This window comes from Mustela lutreola, chromosome 2 (assembly GCF_030435805.1).
Source record: "Mustela lutreola isolate mMusLut2 chromosome 2, mMusLut2.pri, whole genome shotgun sequence".
NCBI lineage: Eukaryota > Metazoa > Chordata > Mammalia > Carnivora > Mustelidae > Mustela > Mustela lutreola.
Genome location: NC_081291.1, coordinates 29,601,163 through 29,619,645, shown reverse-complemented (window position 1 = coordinate 29,619,645; position 18,483 = coordinate 29,601,163). Strand labels below are relative to the sequence as shown.

Genomic DNA, 18,483 nt, shown 5'->3' with positions numbered 1-18,483 from the left:
ATGAATTTTGATGACAAGATTCAGTCCATAGCAGGCAATTTCAGATGGTTCAACCTAATGCTGGCTTGCAAGAATAATACATGTTCATGATAGTAAATAAAAAATGCAGAAAGATAGAAAGATGAAAATAAAAATCACTAACATTTCCACCACTTGGGGGATGGGCAGCAATTACATTTTTATACATTTCCCAGTTTTAAATGTATATACCTTTGTGAAGATTAAGCTCATACTCTATGTTTGGTTTTGTGTTGTCCTTTCTCATTTAATATTATTCCTTGGGCAATTTTCCATGTCACTGAATTTTTTTTTTAAGATTTTATTTATTTATTTGACAGAGATCACAAGTAGGCAGAGAGGCAGGCAGAGAGAGGGGAAAGTAGGTTCCCTGCTGAGCAGACAGCCTGATGTGGGGCTCGATCCCCGGACCCTGGGATCATGACCTGAGCTGAAGGCAGAGACTTCCAGGTGCCCTGTCACTGAATATTTTTAGAAACATTTTAAATGGCAGTGACATATTTCACTTACTTAACCATTATTCTTTTTTTGTTAAACATTAAAATTCGAATTTTTCAGAAATAAGGCTGTAGGAAGGAATATCACTAAGTAAGTACTTGTCTACATCTCTATTCTTTTTCTATAGATTCCTAGAAATAGGATAACCGAATCAAAAGTCATGAAATCCTTGTATTGAACTTTCAAAAGCTCTTACTTGATTTACATATTGCAGATAGCTTTGGGGAAGTTTACCCATTTTTTATACCATGGGGATATGTATTGCTGCTGCTGCTGCTGCTGCTACTACTACTACTACTACTACTACTACTTTCATTTAGTAATTTGAGAGGCTACTACTACTACTACTACTACTACTACTACTACTACTTTCATTTAGTAATTTGAGAGGCCAGGAAAAATTATCTAATTGTTAACAGTGATCTCCTCACTGATCTTCTTGGAGTATATCCAGCTCCAATTAAGCCTCCATAGTGTTTCTAGACAGATTTTTCTCTAAAATTAAAATTTGATTATATCACGTTCATGCTTAAGCCAGTCATTTGCTTCCCATTGTTTAAAAGCACAAGTCCTACATGTAAGAGAATGTTTTATCAGCACTTTCCTAATATGGCTATATTTCCAATCTCATTTTTTTTTCTTTCCCCCTCATATTTTCCTCTCCAGTAACATGAAACCGTTTACAGTCTCTAAAATGCCCTGTTTTACAATTCTTTTCCTTTTCATATGTGTTCTCTCTGTCTTGAATGCTTTTCCCTCTTGGTGGGCAGCACTTTCAAAGCCTGTGTAGAGAGAAGGAATATGGGGTGTTCCATTCCTAAAAATGGGAATGCTACTGTGAGCGGCACTATACTGGGTCTCTTTACCACTGTCCCCATGGAGTTGTGCTCCAGTCTTTCATGTGGCAGCTATGCTTCTGCTCTCTGTAAAACTCTGTAAATCAAGACGTGCTTTCTGAAGAAATTATTATTTCTTCCAAGTAGCTTTCATACAATTTTTTGTTGATTCTCCCTGACTGTAGTGGTGTTTATGCTGCCTTTTATAATGCCGAAAGATATCTTTCAGTTCCAATTTCCTGATTCTGTCTTCTTAAACACTTCTTGAAGGCACCCTGAACTTCTGTAAAACTTGCAATTTAGTGTCTAGCATGGTGCTGTCACTTTGTTATGCATTGTTAAGCACTCTGTGTCAAAAATGCTTTTGAGGACACAAAATAAATTGCCAGAACTCAAAATAATGGCAGAAAGAGAAGCAAAAACATGTACAGTTGACCCTTGAACAATGTAAATCTGAACTGCGTGGGTCCACTTACACACAGATTTTTTTTTCTAGATAAATAAAGTACATTATTATAAATATATTTTCTGTTCCTTATGATTTTCTTGATAACATTATCTTTTCTCTAGCTTAGTTTATTGTAGGAATACAGTACATGAAACATAGAACATACAAAATATGTGTTAATTGATTATTTTGTCATTGGTAAGGCCTCCAGTCTACAGTAGGCTATTGGTAATTAATTTTGGGGGAGTCAAATTTACTCAAGATATTTGACTGCACATGGGGTTGCTGACCTTAACCCCTGTCTCATTCAAGGGTCAGCCGTTTTATAGAACACTCTCAACTCAGAGGGGAATGATAGTGTGCAATAATGAGGGACTCACATTCATTGGCTGATTGTCTGGTATACGTTGCTATGTTAATGCTTACTAGCTCTATGCCTACAAAAACACCCAAGACATGAAAAAATGTTTATTTGTTTATAGCACACTTTATTATATTGTTATAAATGTACTTACATATTTTTTAAAAGGTTTTATTTATTTATTTGACATAGAGAGATCACAAGTAGGCAGAGAGCCAGGCAGAGACAGAGAGAGAGGAGGAAGCAGGCTCCCTGCCGAGCAGAGAGCCCGATGAGGGGCTCAATCCCAGGACCCTGAGATCATAACCTGAGCTGAAGGCAGAGGCTTAACCCATTGAGCCACCCAGGTGCCCCTGTACTTACATATTTTTAAAGATAGTATTTATAGATATTATAGAATAAAAGTTTTTTTTTTTTTTTTTAAAGAATTAGAGTTGAATGCAGTGTTATTCAACTTGGTGCAACATAAATCAAGTTGTATTTGTATTTAAAACGGTACAAGTATTATCCCCTCTAGGAAATCTTTTCTGACACTTCTCATCCCCTGTGTCTCCTTTAATATGATTGATTTGTATTGATTTGTGATTTGCTGAAAGGTTGAGATGATTTATGATAAATTACAAATATCATCATCATGACCATACTTTGATTGAATCAAGGAATCATAGAGCTGGATGGCATCTCAAATGTCAGTTTGTCTAACCTCTCACTCAGTGGAAGTGGCATTGCTGAGAGAGGGACACACTATGTCTGCTAGGATGGCTTTCATTGTTAGAAAAGTTATTCATCGCACTGTATAGAAAATTTCTCTGAGTGACAAGCCCATGTTGGTCTGGGTTTTAACTCTGCAGAATGAATCCAACTCCTTTATCACAAAATAGACCTTCCCAGCAGGCATATCCTGTCTTCCCTTCTCTGGGCTAAGCATCTCCAAGCATCTCCTTAAATGACCTGAGTGGGCTGCATGCACAGATTTGATGCCTGTAAAGCAGAGGCTGGTGTGGCTCTAGTTCTGAGAATCTCTAAGTTACAAGTGAATGGAAGACTATCATCCTTTTCATTTCACTTTCTTAGTGTGGGTAGTTTAAGAGTTTATCTGTTAGCTGAACTTTATGAATTAGCCATGACTTTTTTGGCTGCAAATAACAAAACACTAATTCAAACGAACTTAGATAAGAATAGGCTCATTGAATTGGAAAATCTAAGGGGTGGCTTTAGGCAAAACTGGATTCTGTGATTGCAATGCCAGCAGGGATTTTTCTTTCATCTCTCAGCCCTGCTTGCCCCTTTTTTTACTTAATTCCTAAGTGGGCGGGGTAGCCAGCAGCCCCACATTGCTACCATTAGAGCTTGTTATTGTAAACAAGGAGGGAGCATCTCCTTTGGTTACCCTCACAGAACACCTGAAGAGAATGGCTTGGCTTGGGTCATGTGCCCATCCCTGAGCCAATCATGTGACCAAATAGTTTGAAGCGCTTTAATCCAGCTTGTTTTCTGTGAACATGCTCTGCTTCTTCCCAACCCTCGCTCTGCCTGGGGCCCCCCACCCCCCAAAAGCTCTGCTGTGCCTTCACTTACCCTTTGGTAGAAGAGTAAATGTGATCAGCTGCATCTGAGTCACTCAGATTGAGGATTACTGTGGAATGGGATGAGGGTTGGTTACTCAAAGGAGGTGATGCTGTGAAGATAAGCATATGTCTATCAAGTTACCTATTAGGCTATCCTTTTTTTTTTTTTTTTTTAAGATTTTATTTATTTATTTGACAGAGGGAGAGAGATCACAAGTAGGCAGAGAGGCAGGCAGAGAGAGAGAGAAGCAGGCTCCCCACTGAGCAGAGAGCCCGATGTGGGGCTCAATCCCAGGACCCTGGGATCATGACCTGAGCTGAAGGCAAAGACTTAACCCACTGAGCCACCCAGGCACCCTCCTAATAGGCAATTCTAAAAAAAAAAAAACATGGTTCAGACATTCAGAGTCCCAAATGCAGGAATTATATGGCTGGATGAAATCAGTTGCAGTGGTCAGATGCATATGTATTTTTAAATAATATGTAGGTCATTTCCAACTCAAAGTTTCCTCCTAGGTGCCTTACACAGTATCAGGACTCAAAATACATTTTACTGTAATATTGAGAAGCTGCTTACAATGTGTTTAAGTTAATATTTTTGAAAAAGTCACTTTTCCTCAGGAGCACAGTATATTGGGTTACAGTCATAATGCCACTTGCTTACATGTCTAAGTTATACTTCATTGTTTGAGGCAAGGTCATACATACGTCCTGTTCCATTTCTAAATCCATTCTGATTTGAGAGATTCCCTGTTGTGAGATTCTTCTTTATGATATTTAAAAACTACATGGAGAGATGGAGGCTGAGCTAGATTAAAGTTGTACAAATCTGATTAACATCATCTGCTCTGTTTCAAAGGTCAGGTGCACTCAACGAATTTACTTTGAAATTATTTTGTTTATTTTGTGGGCATATACATCATGAGCTTTCTAAAGGTCAAAAGTAGAGTTTGTTCTTGGATTCTAAAGCAATCTGATTTCCATTTACAGTATGCTTTGGTGACCCTAAATGCAGAAGCCAGCCCAGTTAAGTCATACTTCCAGTTTGTATTTGGTTTAATTTTCCCAGGAAGAAAATCCCTGCTAGATTAAGGCAGTGCTGAAATATCATTTCCCCTAAATTACTTTTATTTCCAACTAGGTTCATAGGAGAACACTACTTATAAATGATACCTGAACTGTGAACGTTGGTTTCATGCCCATTCTGTTTTCAAAGATGTGAAAGCATCTTTGTCAGCTAGTTTTTTAGCTGGAAACTAGAACAAAGGTCAGAAAAGTTAGGACTCCTGGGTTTTATTAAAATTTACCTGGTAGAGGTCCTGAAGCTTTATTAATTGATGTATGTAAAGTCGCCATGTGTTTCATACAGAAGAGGCTCCAACAGTCTTATTTACTATTCAAAAAAATCAAGGATCTAGTTATATAAGGAGTATTTATTCATTAATTATTTTAAATGACTATTTTTTCTTTACCATATGTACTTTACCAAGATAAAAAGAAAATCTCTCGGAGTATTTTCTATTCATGTTCATTAACATTCTGGTGGAATAATGAACCTCCAAACGATTCATGTATGAATCAGTGAGGCATGGCTAATTACAGTTTTCAGCCACATAGCCAGTAACATTCACCACAGAACATGGCATCTGTTAAATACATCTTTCTGAATTTTTGTTGGGGGGAGAGTGGTAGGAAATAGGGAGGTTGCAAATTACAATTTTAGAATGTCTAAATATTTTAGGGGCTTGTGCATTATAAATCTTTTTCAGGCAAGTATTTATCACAAGCATGACATCCTGTTATCAAAACAGACAAAAACCTCACAGATTCTCCCTAAAAACAAAATGAAACAAAACAGAAACAACCACAAGTCCAGAGAATGGACCATGTTGTATAAGGAAAGGGAAGAAACTTTTGGGGGACATTAGGGAATATGATTTACCACAAATTTCAAAAATACACTTTATACTGAATTTTAGAAATAAATTTTCCTACTCCTTACAACGTCATCTGGATACTATGACTCTCTCCAGTCTGAACATATTCAAAAAACCAAAAATCTGAAAAGCCTATAGAGGACACAGTAAAAGTTGAATATCATGACTAAAACACTCAAATTCAGAGGCAATTTTGTGATGCATATTCAAAATCTTTTCTATTGGGGCGCCTGGGTGGCTCAGTGGGTTAAAGCCTCTGCCTTCGGCTCAGGTCATGATCCCAGCGTCCTGGGATCGAGCCCCGCATCGGGCTCTCTGCTCAGCAGGGAGCCTGCTTCCTCCTCTCTCTCTGCTTACTTGTAATCTCTGTCTGTCAAATAAATAAATAAAATCTTTAAAAAAAAAAATCTTTTCTATTGCTTTTTTTTTTTTTTTTTTGCTTAAAATAATTTGCCATAATACTTCCCATATTGTTGAATACTCAAATACTACAAGAATAAAAGCCTTAGAATCCACATTTTAAAAAAATTTAAACTGGTGTTATTTCAATGACATATCCAATATATGGTTAAAACAATAGTGTTCAGAAGTTCAGAATTGTATAAAGTAGAATAAAAGATACTCCTGCTGTCCATCCCATCTGGTTTCCCCAACCACTGTAAACAACCATTTTGATGCTCCCGGTTTTCTATCGCAGATGAAAATATAGGTTCACAATCTCTTATTTGCAATGTCAAAATCGCAAAAGGTTTGAAAACCCAAATGCTGGCCTGATAGGGGCTATGTATAGTGTTTATTTATCCATATGTGGTTTTTTTGCAGAAATATCAACATTTGATGACAGGCTGCTATCCCAGGACTACTCTAGGCATATTACACTAGATGGTATAGGCATATATTACCTTTCCTAAAAACAGTAAGATTAATTTCCAAAATACGCCTGTCCCCACAGTTTTGGATGAATGATTACAGACCTTGATAATTATATATATATAAAACAATACTTTCTTTTAATGATCATTCAAATAGATCATATTGTATACAGCATCTGGCAAATACATTTATGGAATTGTTTAACATAGGCTCTTAAGATTTACTGTGGCCTACATGCTCTGGCCTCTGGTTACCTTTGACCTGATCTTCCATGGCTTTCCTCTCATTCACTCTCCTCCAGCCACATGGACTTTCTTGCTACTCTTCCACCACACTAAGCCTGTTATTGTTTTAAGGACTTTGCACATACTGTTCCCTCTCTTTCTGGAACATCCTTCCATTAATTTTCTCACTTCATTGAGGCCCCCTCACTTCACTGAAATCTTCATTCAAATGACACCTCTTCAAAGAGGCCCTCCTGACCACTCTAACCAACAGAAGGCCACCCATCATCTTCTGACCCCTCATTCTGCATTTTTCTCATAGCATTTATCATCATCCTATGATAGATTATAAATTTGTATATTAGTGTACGGTCTTTCTTCTCTACTAGAAGTTTCATGAGGGTAGGAGTTTTTTGAAAAGGTTTATTTATTTATTTGAGAGAGAATGTGTGAGTGTGGGGGGGAGGGGCAGAGGGAGAGAATCACAAGTAGCCTCCCCACTGAGCGTGGAGTCTGATGTGGGGCTTGATTTCATGACCCATGAGATCCTGACCTCAGTGGAAACCAAGGGTCGGATGCTTAACTGGTGGAGCCATCCAGGCACCCCCAGGGAAGGGATTTTTTGTGACTGACTTACTGTTGCATCTTCTAGAACCTAGAACAATGCTGGGGCATGTAGTAGGTGCTCAGTAAATAATTGTTGAATGAATTTTTCTGTTTGCCTCAAAATCAAGCAATTCATTTAATAGTTACAAGGCTCTCAATTGCCCTTTAGCAAACTAAGAAACGTGCTTGTGAAAGTGTCCTGAGCTGGCTTTTAGGTCTCCTCCAGCCTCTTTCCCCACTGTTCTACTTCCACTGTAGGTTGTGGACCAATACATTTATCCTCTCTGAGCTCTGGTACTTGTCACGTGCTGTTGCTTCTGCCTAGAACTCTCTTTTCCCTCTACTGTAGGTAGCAGAATTGACTCATTCTGGCATCAATTTCTAAAGCATCACATAGCATTGTTCACCTGTTTACTTGCCTATGGTTTCTATTTCCATACAGTATCACGGACTGTGTCTAATTCCTCAATGAATCCCAGCCCAGAGCACAGTGGCTAGCCTGGAGTAATCCTTAGTACATGAAAAACTGAGCTGAAGTTAAGTTGCACCCCATTCTGCACTAAGTCCTCTACTAAAGAAATATACTTTTTAATTTTTAGGAAATGCTTTTAAAGGGTTTTTACCCCCCACCCAAGAATGATGAAATGTCTTTAAAGCTGCAGTGAAACCAGGGCAATGTGTTTAGAGGCATAATTTCTCGAAAGAGAGTGATGAAAAACCATAGCTTATCTTTGAGCCACCCTAGTGAGATCACAGCTTGGACACTGAGCTTAGTTTTATGCACCGTATGTTCTAGGTAACTGGAAGATGATTGCAAAAGATGGCAGTAAGAAGGATTAAGTGTGATTATTTATGAGGCATAGTTAAAAGGAGACAGCATGCATATGTTCACTAACTATAGGGAATAGACGATCTCTAAATATCTGATGAACAAATCCACCCAAGGAATATATTTAACACAACAACAAAGAGATAAGTAAGAGGAGAGAGTATAAAAAGATAGGGAAAAAATTTAGAGAATTTTCAGCATATCACAAGATGGTTCTTATTAACAACCAGATTTCTCCAATAACAGCCCAAAAGCTGAATGATTATGGGTTGAGAAATTTGTGAAGGAGACATGAGCATCTGGGTACAGCTGAGTTTCCCAACCTTATTATGCTTTATATTACAGAAACAATGCATAATTTTTTATCTAATTCAATGTTTTCCTATTAGAGATGATTTTACCAGTTAAATAAATACCTCAAGTTCTGGATTATGACCTGTAACATACAGCTGAGATGAATTATGTAGGGAGTTGATCTCTTTGACCTCAAATGCCTTTCTAGTTTTGAAATTTATTTCCATGGTAAAGATTTACCTGGAGTTCCTGTGTGCCTGAAGAGGATGCTGTTGGGAATATTTGACTTAAACAGAAGACCAGTAGACCACGTAAATGACCACCAGGCTTTCCACACATTAGGATAATCTCAAGCTTTGTGATAATGGGAGGTTTTTGCAAGGTTGCTTTTGTCTCTTTATTTCATGGCTTACCTGAGTGTTACGAGTAGTGCCCTTCTAGTACTTACTCTATTTGCTTTGTATCTATTGTGTTTCTACAACTGAGTAAGACATAATGTTCTTGCCTTCACGGAACTTCCATTTTATTTGGAGGAGATAGATGATAAACAGAAAGACAAACAAATGGTGACTAACTTCAAATAAAGCTATTTGCACTGAAGAAGTGCTATAATGGCACAACCCAGAGGATCTTGCACAAAACTGTCCTCTAGGTCTAAAGACCACAGTCTGTGCACTTACTGATTTCTTAAAGATCTGAAGCCCTTTATTTGTGGTTATTCAATATCATGAAATGAATAACATATTGTCTTCAGCAATATTCCTTTAAATTCCCTTTTCTTCTTCTTGATGTCCTACCTCCCCTTTCTTCTAAACCCCAGTCCCACTGGAGCTTCTCCTGAGGTGTCCAAAGAGTTCTCGGTGTGAGAGGCTTTGGTTGCTGTAGATTTTGTTTTGTAGTTGTGTGTTAGGGAGAATTTAGAATTATCTGTCTTAACTTTTCACATGATGAAGTATACAACGTGGTAGATTGCTTTTTGTTTTGTTTTGGTATGGGTTTAAAGTTTTGAATTATTCTTATTCTGCTAGTCTCCACAATGAGTTCCTGGTGACCCAAAGCCACCTGGAACAGATACTCTTGGTGCCCTGCCAGTATCCCTATTCCCTCACCTTTTCAGGATATACCAGCTCGACTTCCATTGGAAGCACCTGTATCTCTGGCTTTCTCTGGACACGGAGGCAACTCTGCCCCCTCACGCCTAGAGAGCCAGGGACTAAAGTGCCCCAGAAAACGGCCCCAATTACCGACTGATGGGAGTTAGTATTTAAACAACCAAGTTCTTTTGTCCCTTTGGTGGGATACCTCAGTCTATGGCATGTGTTCTACATTGTTTCCTAGAGTTCCTCAGGAGGATTAAGCTTAATCACCTCTTGTAGTAACATGCTTTTTTGTCTGTCTTCCCTTCTCTGTTTTACTTTCATATTCTACTGGTGTTTCCTATTACTGACTTGCACTTGAATACCTGTCTCAGGATTTACTCCTGGGAGAACTCAAAGATACCACCTCCTGGTGATTATTAATCAAGTTGTAGATTAGAGAGTCATCCTGTACTGATTGTCTTGGCATTTGGATATCCTGGGTCCAAGGCAAGTGCCATGTGTTGATGCTTCTTATGTATGTATGTATGTATGTATGTATATATGTATGTATGCATGTATATATTGCTGAAGACCTTGAACCCAGTAATATGTTCACCCTAGACTGCTTAATAAGGGCTTAATAAATTATTAGATACCACTGTTTAGATCCAGAGTATATTCATGACATTTACCTTTTGATTGCTAAGTAGAAGACATGTAATGATAATAGGCTGATACTCTCTCAGGAGAAGTCTGGTGATTGAGCTTTCCATTTTCATATGGTTCAGTGATTCTTTTCACAGTTAGTCTGGCTGCTGACACATGTGTTGAAATCTCTCATGCCACTCAGTCTGAGAAAAGCTGGTACTGCTGAGCTGAGTCTGTGCTCTTAAGAGCTAAAAAGAACCGTTGTGTTATCAGAAACAACCCCAAATTGACAGATTAGGCAAGAAGTCTGGGCAGAGGGTTTAATTTCTATGCACAAAATTAGTCTGTATACAAACTGATCACATTTCTATTCCATCTGTGATTGTTTTCAGTTTCACCTAGTTACTCAAAATTCTCTAGTATTCTAGGTGGCCATGGTGTCTGTGTGATGACCTGTAAACTGACCATAATCCACAGTGACATTCTCTGAGAACCAAGCTTCTTAGGACATCAGTATTTCACACCAGGACATTTTGTAGGATACCTCGCTACTCTCCATGGGGTTCAAACGTCAGAAAGGATGAGAGATATAAGACTTGGTGTAATGGCCTGCATGTAATGAAGCAGGCCAAAGAAAAAAATGATGGGGAAAAAAAAGGGAAATTGGGATGCCTGGGTGGGCATGGAGCCTACTACAGATTTGCTCTCCCTCTTCTCCCCTGCTTGCTCTCTCTCTGAAAAAATAAAATAAAATAAAATAAAAAATAAAAAAATAAAAAGGAAAAATAAAGGGAAATGGTGTCAGGGTAAGTAAGGAAATATCCCAGTGTTCGTCCAGGTGTAATTGCTCATTGCTTCTCCTTAAATGTAGAAGTTGATGGGCAAATATATTTTCTTCCTTGAAACTAGGATTGGTAGGAAAGAGAAGGGAAGTATGCAGTCCTGAAGGGAGGCTGCTATAAGAAGCATGGTGTGTAGTACCAAGAGTCTGAAGTCCAGGATTCTAGTCCCTGCTCATAAGCAGCATGATCTTGTACAATTATTTACCTGCTCTGCAATTTGCAATTGCGTTTATGGCAAAATTAAGTTTATTTCTCATACTCCTTTAGACCAGAAACATCTTGAAGTTAGGAATTGCATCTGAATCAGGAATTTATTTCTCCAGCATCCTAGACTATATTGAGAATGATTTTAAATTTGAAAGGGAGCAAGGCACAAGAACCCCATAGTCCTCAGAGATGGATTTAATTGACCTGCACCAAAGAAAGGGAGAATAGAAAGTAAAATGCCACTCTAGATTTCATTCAGTCATTTAAAGCATATTTCCTGAGTGCCTAGTGTATATAGTTCCAGGTTCTAGAAATATTGCAGCGAGCAGAACAAAAATCTTCATCTGCATGGATCTTTCATTATGGAGGACAAGACGATTAAAAAATATAGATAAATGAATTATATACAGTGTTTGGGAAGGGAAACTGCTAAGTAGAAAAACAGCACGAAGGGAGAAAGGAAGGGACAAAGGAGTTTGCGGTGCGATTTTAGTTAGGATTACAGGAAAGGCCGAACGTGGTCGTAAAGTGGATCAAGTAAAGGTCTGCAAGCCCGTTGTTATGAGAAAAATATAAAGAAAAGGAGACTTAAGGATTCAAGAGCGATCCAAAGTGGGTAGAGGAAAAGAAAGAAAATCCTGTCAGCGAGTAATGGGGCGTGTGTATTTGGGGGTGGGGTGGGGGGGATAAGTTAAACACGTTTAAGAGGAAATAAGGAGGTAAAAAAGCAGCATAGCCTGAAGAATTTTATTTCTTTTAACCATTTGGAAAAAAAAGAAAGATTGTGAAGTTTATTAAAAAAATCCCTTTCCCAAGGGATGGATCCTCACCTCAGCTGCTCTCCTGAAACAATCTTTCTCACCCCCGTATCGGCATTATTGCCATTATAGCTTCTGATTGGCCTGGTGTAGGCGCATACTTTATGCCTATTGGCCCTCGCTTCTGTCCTCAGGCCAGCGGCCATCTTAGATCCCGCCCCCGCCGCGGCGCCATCTGGGGATTGTAGTACCCTCTCCGTCCCGTCGCGGGACTTTTGCCCTCCAGTTCCCGGTTCCCTCAGGCGGCCTCCCCAGTGGGCACAAGCCCAGGCGCCGTGCCCCGCGCTCCCTCCCTCTGCCCTTCACTTCCCAGCTGCCAAGATCTTGGAAGGTAGGGGCAAGGGGCAAACCCCAGTAGAAGAGTGTTTCTGGGGTGCGGGTCTTGATTTCCACGCGCGTCTGGTCTATATACCCACAGTCCAGTGGGGCGGGGTCTGGGTCGCACAGCTCCTTGGGGAGGGGGTGGTGGTGTGTCTGCCCGGAGGACCCTCCCACCCCCTGAACATGCAGGATCCATTCTGACCACCAGCCCTAACCGTAAGCCTCCCCTCATCTGCTGCATAAGGGGGTAAAGTGAGGCATGGGGCCACTCCAGCGGTTCCAGGGACGCCCCAGCACCCAGACCTGGTGGTGTAGTTGGCACTGGCCGCTTTTGCAAAGTTTGCCAGTGTCATAGGCAAGTAGCAGGAATCGCTGCCCCAACAGAACTGTCTCAAACACCCAGCGCTGGGTTCCCGAAAGGGAGGGGACTGAACACGTGCCCCAAAAAGGAGCCAAGTAGGTAGAGGGAAGGCAATTATTTTGGGAGGGAATCTTACATTTGATACTTAAAAAACATTTTAAAAAGCACTGAATGCTTTATGGTGGGGTAACTCGATGAGTCCAAACTCGTTTGGGCTATTTTATGGATTAATACAGTTTTATATAAAAATATGCGGGGATTTTAAGGTAAATCGTATAACGCTAGGAGGGAGGTTGGAGAGGGGAGTCTGGTTAGTGGAACCGGAGTTGGAGCCTCCTCTCTAGGATCAAATTCTCCATCTGGTGTATGACCTTGGACCAGCCACTCACAGTATTTTATCTTGGGAAAAAGAGCTTAAAGATCTCTGGCCAGGTGGCCCAAGAATCCTTGCTGGAGCTGAAAGCTAAATGAGGTCTTGTTTGTCAAAGTCTGCCAATTGCAAACTTACTACTTTATTACTCCGGATCCCTCAAGAAATGTGCGGGGACCGGCAGAAAATGATCCCAGTGGTTGTTGTAGAAAGGATCTGACCTGTGCTGGGCCTGGGTTTACTAAAAGCCGCCCCTAGTCGCACCTGTGAAGCCCAGTCTGTCTGAACGCTCCCTCTCGGGCTCCATTTTGCCACCGGCATCTACGTAGCGGAGGCGTCTGGGAGTTGGAGTCCCGCTGCGTGTTTCCCGGACGGCTGGTACTCTATCTCCCAGCGGGCTGGTACGCCATCTCCCAGCGTGCCATTTGGTGCGGCGAAGTGTCTCCTGGGAGTTGAAGTCTCACTTCGGCCGTTGTGTGGATCAGCTCTTTGACTGGGAACTACAACTTCCATGTGGCCCTGCGTTCTGGGCAGCCAGCCTCTGTGTCCACCTGCTGTGAGCCGGGATTAGAAAGATGTTCAGGAAAACTCTTGTTGTTGGGGAGTGGAGAGAGATGTCTAGTAAAGATCTCGATTATTATGGTTGTCGTCGTTGTCATTGATTGTATATGCTGTTACAAGTGTTAGGGGAGAATTGCATATACTTTTCCAAGTGTTAGGGAATATGCATGCTTTCAAACGCAGCAACACTAGACTTTTTACAGAATGTTCACATTACTTCTTTTCTTAACACCGTATCTCCCATCTGTAGATGAGGAAAAACCTTGAGAAGTTGATTTGTCCTCGGTCACATCTAGTAATAAAATAAAATAATAAAATATATTACAGTTTTAATTTAATCCTCTCAAAAAAACTATATGAGAGACATACCCATTTTATATGCTTTTCACATATTAGAAAACTAAAAGTTTTAGTTAAGCAACTAAGGTTAAGCAACTTGTCCAAATTAACTTAGCTAGGGAATAGACATACTCAGTAACCCTATCTGTTTTAACAGTCTCTGCTTAATAAAAGACCCCACCTAGGGCACCCGTGAGGCTCAGTTGGTTGAGCATCTGCCTTCAGCTCAGGTCATGATTCCAGGGTCCTGGGATGCAGCCCCACATCAGGCTCCTTGCTCAGTGGGGAGCCTGCTTCTCCCTCTCCCACATCCCCTGCTTGTGCTCACTCTCTCTGTCAAAAACGAAAAACAAACACCGCCCCCCACCCAGCCCCAAAGACCCCACCTAACAGGGTGGGAGGGAGTCTAGTGTTTCTGAGTACAGAATTTGGAATCTTTTTTATCATACCATGTTTCCTCTGTAGTCAGACTAAATATTAGAGCTGCAAAAACCTTTGAGATCATTTAAATTTAAGGCAAAGATCTTGTAACAGTTCCTGGCATATAGTAGAGGTTCCATAGATGTTAGCTATATATAGCTTTTTAATACCTTTATTTTAGAGGTTAGGAAACTGACCCAGGTGGTAAACCCATTTGCCCAAGGTCACACAGTTGGTTTGTGTCAGAGATGAGACTAGACCCAAGTGCCTTATTTTGAAGTCCAGGGTGATTTTCATTCTACCAGCAGTCAGCTAGAAGGAGCACCAGATGTGAAGCTGTTTAGATAATGATTTCTCTTATAATTTGTTCTTTGTAGGCCACAGGCTAGTACCAATTGTTGTAAAGCCTCTTTTCATATTATTTGTAAGGTTGTAATGTTTCAACAATTCAACAAAAGTTTTTTGAGCATCTTTATATGCTCGTATCTCTTCAGGTGCAGGGGCCACATGGATTAAAGTAGTTAATGGGTTAGGCCTAGAAGGACTTGAGGAGAGGGATCCATGGTCTTCATCTCATGCCCTTTCTGCAAGGAGACAGGTTTCTGGAGGCCTTGTAGTAATGTATGTGACCTTTCAGGTTCATGATTTCTTTTACTTGATGTTCTCTTCCTATCCTTATCTCTGTAAATGTTTGATGGAATGCTTTAGGAAATGTTTCTATACTCCTCTCTTTATTCGTATATATGTGTGGCTTCAATCACTCCCTTTATATTTTGGGAATATCTTGTTTTGGCTCCCAATGCTTTTTTCTCTTTTGGTCTTTCAGACCCTTGAGAACAAAATCTGTGTTTGAATTCATACAAGTTACAGTCTGACCCTCTAATATGGGATATCAGAAAGGAACACACGAGTTGTTTGAATTATGTAAAACTTCTATTTTAGAAGATACATTGTCCCTTTCAATTATGTATTTACAGGTAATAAAGGAGGTAACTCATCTCCTGTGTGTGAAAGCTTCTTTCTATGTAGTTAGATAATAAAGTAACATTTTGTAAATTATTGGCTAAGCATTCCTGAAACAGTCACTATGGGAGATGTTCTCCCTATCCCCTCCTGTAGCCACCTGCCCTGTCCCGCCCTCTCTCAGCTAACAGTCTGATCATTCAGGTTTCAGCACATGCCTGACCACTGGTAGATACTGAAAAAATATTTATGTAGTTGCATTTATAAGCATCCCTAAGCTCTGTTCCCACATCTTTTTCTTGAATCTCTTTTAAGATAGAAATGCTTTGAAATATAAGATGTAGCAGGTTGCTTTCCTTTCAATGTCTACATTGCGAAGAAAAATCTCAGCCTTTGAGGTCATCTTTCAAGGGGCTGCTTCATTGGGAATGTCCATGTCTGTGATTTCTCAGATGAGAAAGTGATCCAAATAGCAAAACATGGCAAAGTAACCATAGAGATTGGTAGTCTGGAGACCTATGATTTAACTCTCAGCCCTGCCCTAAGAGGCAGGTTACTTAGCCATTAGCTTTTTCTATAAAAGAGGAATAATAAGGATTTATCCCTCATAAAGTGAGGATACGGATTAAATAAGATAGTTATTTATTCATTTATTTATTATTTTCTGTTTTATTTCATTTTTTATTGACATATAATGTATTATTTGCTTCAGGGGTACAGGTCTGTGATTCATCAGTCTTAAAATTCACAGCACTCACCATAGCACATACGCTCCCCAATGTCCATCTCCCAGCCACCCCATCCCTCCAAACCCCCTCCCCTCTAGCAACCCTCAGTTTGTTTCCTGAGATTGAGTCTTTTATGATTTGTCTCCCTCTCTGGTTTCATCTTGTTTCATTTTCCCTTCCCTTCCCCTATGATCTTCTGTCTTGTTTCTCGAATTCCTTGTATCAATGATATAATATGATAAATGTCTTTTTCTGACTGACTTATTTCGCTTAGCATAATACCCTCTTGTTCCAGCCACATCATTGCAAATGGCAAGATTTGGGGGGTTTTGATGGTTGCATAGTATTCCATTGTATATATGTACCACATCTTCTTTATCCATTCATCTTTGATGGACATCTAGGTTCTTTCCATAGTTTGGCTATTGTAGACATTGCTGCTATAAACATTCAGGTGCACATGCCCCTTTGGATCACTACATTTGTTTTTTTATTTTTTTATTCAAATATTTTATTTATTTATTTGACAGAGAGAGATCACAAGTAGGCAGAGAGGCCTGCAGAGAAAGAGGGGGAAGCAGGCTCCCCACTGCGAGCAGAGCGCCCAATGTGGGCCTCGATCCCAGGACCCTGAAATCATGACCTGAGCCGAAGCCAGATGCTTAACCCATGGGGCCACCCAGGTGCCCCTGGATCACTGCATTTGCATCTTAGGGTAAATAACCAGTAATGGAATTGCTGGGTCATAGGATAGCTCTATTTTCAACTTTTTGAGGAACCTCCATACTGTTTTACAGAGTGTCTGCACCAGCTTGCATCCCCACCAACAATGTAAGAGGGTTTCCCTTTCTCCACATCCTCGCCAACACCTGTCATTTTCTGACTGGTTAATTTTAGTGTTTTTAAAACTTTGAGTGTGTTGTCAGGCACTCAGTAGCTTGTATTCAATAAACGAATAGTAGCTCTTATTTTTATTATTAATGTAAACAATATATGAAGATATATCACATTTATTCACCATTTAGCTTGAGGAAGTTATCTGCTTTATAAAAGGATTTGCCATTTGGTTTCTTAGAATAGCAATGTTGGCCATCCCATTTAAAGTGTGAAGTTAACCACAGCTTTGATAATCGATCTTGTCAGCACAGTGTTACTCTTTGTGTGTGTAGAGGAATGGTGAAGCTTTTGACTTTTTGTTGCCCACTGAGAGGTCCCTGATCTATGGTTCTGTCTCTATATTGAATCTCATATTGAAAAGTGGCCTGCCTCTGTTGGTGGGGCCTTCTGTCTACTTCTGGGAAAGTACTGGGCCTATTCTAGATGTCTCAGGGTTAAAGTGAAACAGTCATCACCCCGTTGGTGAATAACCCCAGGGCAATGGACATGTGAGCGTGGCAGGGTGTCTCTCTAAGGCTGACAACTGCAACAGCCATGAAGTTACTGATAAGGAGGTGAATGAGAGAAGAGAGGTGGTGTAAAGGACAGGGAAGGAAAGATGGAAAAGAGCAAAGAGCAGATGGGCAAAGGGAACAGCGGAAGCCCTCAGTAGCCAAAGCACGTCCTTACTCAGTGCATTTATCCTGCTCCAGCTCTGTGCCGGGCATTGCACTGCTCTGCACGGGGGATACAGCAGTGAATGTGGCTGACATGGGTTGGTCACAGTGGTTGGTGGTGGTTATTTTTAGGCAGGAAAGAGCTTAGAGAAAAGAAGGAAAGCAGGAAGGCAGAAAGGAGGAAAGGGAGGGAAGAATGTAGGAAGGGAAGAGGAGGATATTGGGATTTGATGAGTGGAAGCTGATCTCTGTGTCTGGGGTATAAAAAGCATGGGAACGGGGACATGGGGGAGGAATCGGGCTGCATAGGCAAGCACCAGCAATATTATGCAAAGTCTGGTTACCTGTACTGTAAAGGCATTCTAGATTTCATTCCAAGGGCATTTGGGAAACCACTTAACAGCCTTAACTAGGGGGGAGGGGCTCCTGGGTGGCTCAGTAGGTTAAGCATCTGCCTTCCACTTAGGTCATGATCCCAGGGTCCTTGGACTGAGCCTCATGTCCGGCTCCCTGCTCAGCGGAGAGCATGCTTCTCCCTCTGCTTCTGCCTGAGGCTCTGCCTACTTGTGCTGTCTTTCTATCTCTCTGTCAAATACATAAAATCTTACACACACACACACACACACACACACACACACACACACACCAAAACAGTCTTCCCCGGGGAAGCGAAATTTTAGGATTTAGTTTTTAAAAGCGTGGATGCAGTCAAGATGATGAACTTGTGAGAGAGAATTGTCCAAGTAGGCCTGTGTTTTTTAACTTGAAGTGCATATAAATG

General features: G+C 40.5%; 1 protein-coding gene and 1 long non-coding RNA gene across 6 annotated transcripts in view; one reads left to right on the top strand and one right to left on the bottom strand.

Annotated features, from left to right (window-relative positions):
* Window positions 1-5,036: 5,036 nt before the first annotated feature.
* LOC131825782 (uncharacterized) lies at window positions 5,037-12,142 on the bottom strand. The gene is made up of 3 exons (XR_009351299.1): window positions 12,099-12,142; window positions 10,264-10,467; window positions 5,037-5,122 (listed from the first exon to the last, which is right to left on the bottom strand). It is a non-coding gene; the product is annotated as an uncharacterized LOC131825782 (long non-coding RNA).
* A 118-nt stretch (window positions 12,143-12,260) lies between these two features.
* FHIT (fragile histidine triad diadenosine triphosphatase) overlaps window positions 12,261-18,483 on the top strand; it is a 1,430,768-nt gene continuing 1,424,545 nt past the window's right edge. For all 5 annotated transcript variants that reach the window (XM_059161363.1, XM_059161366.1, XM_059161367.1 and 2 more), the window contains exon 1: window positions 12,261-12,417. The gene's annotated coding sequence lies outside the window, so the exon portion shown is untranslated. The remainder of the gene's footprint in view (window positions 12,418-18,483) is intronic.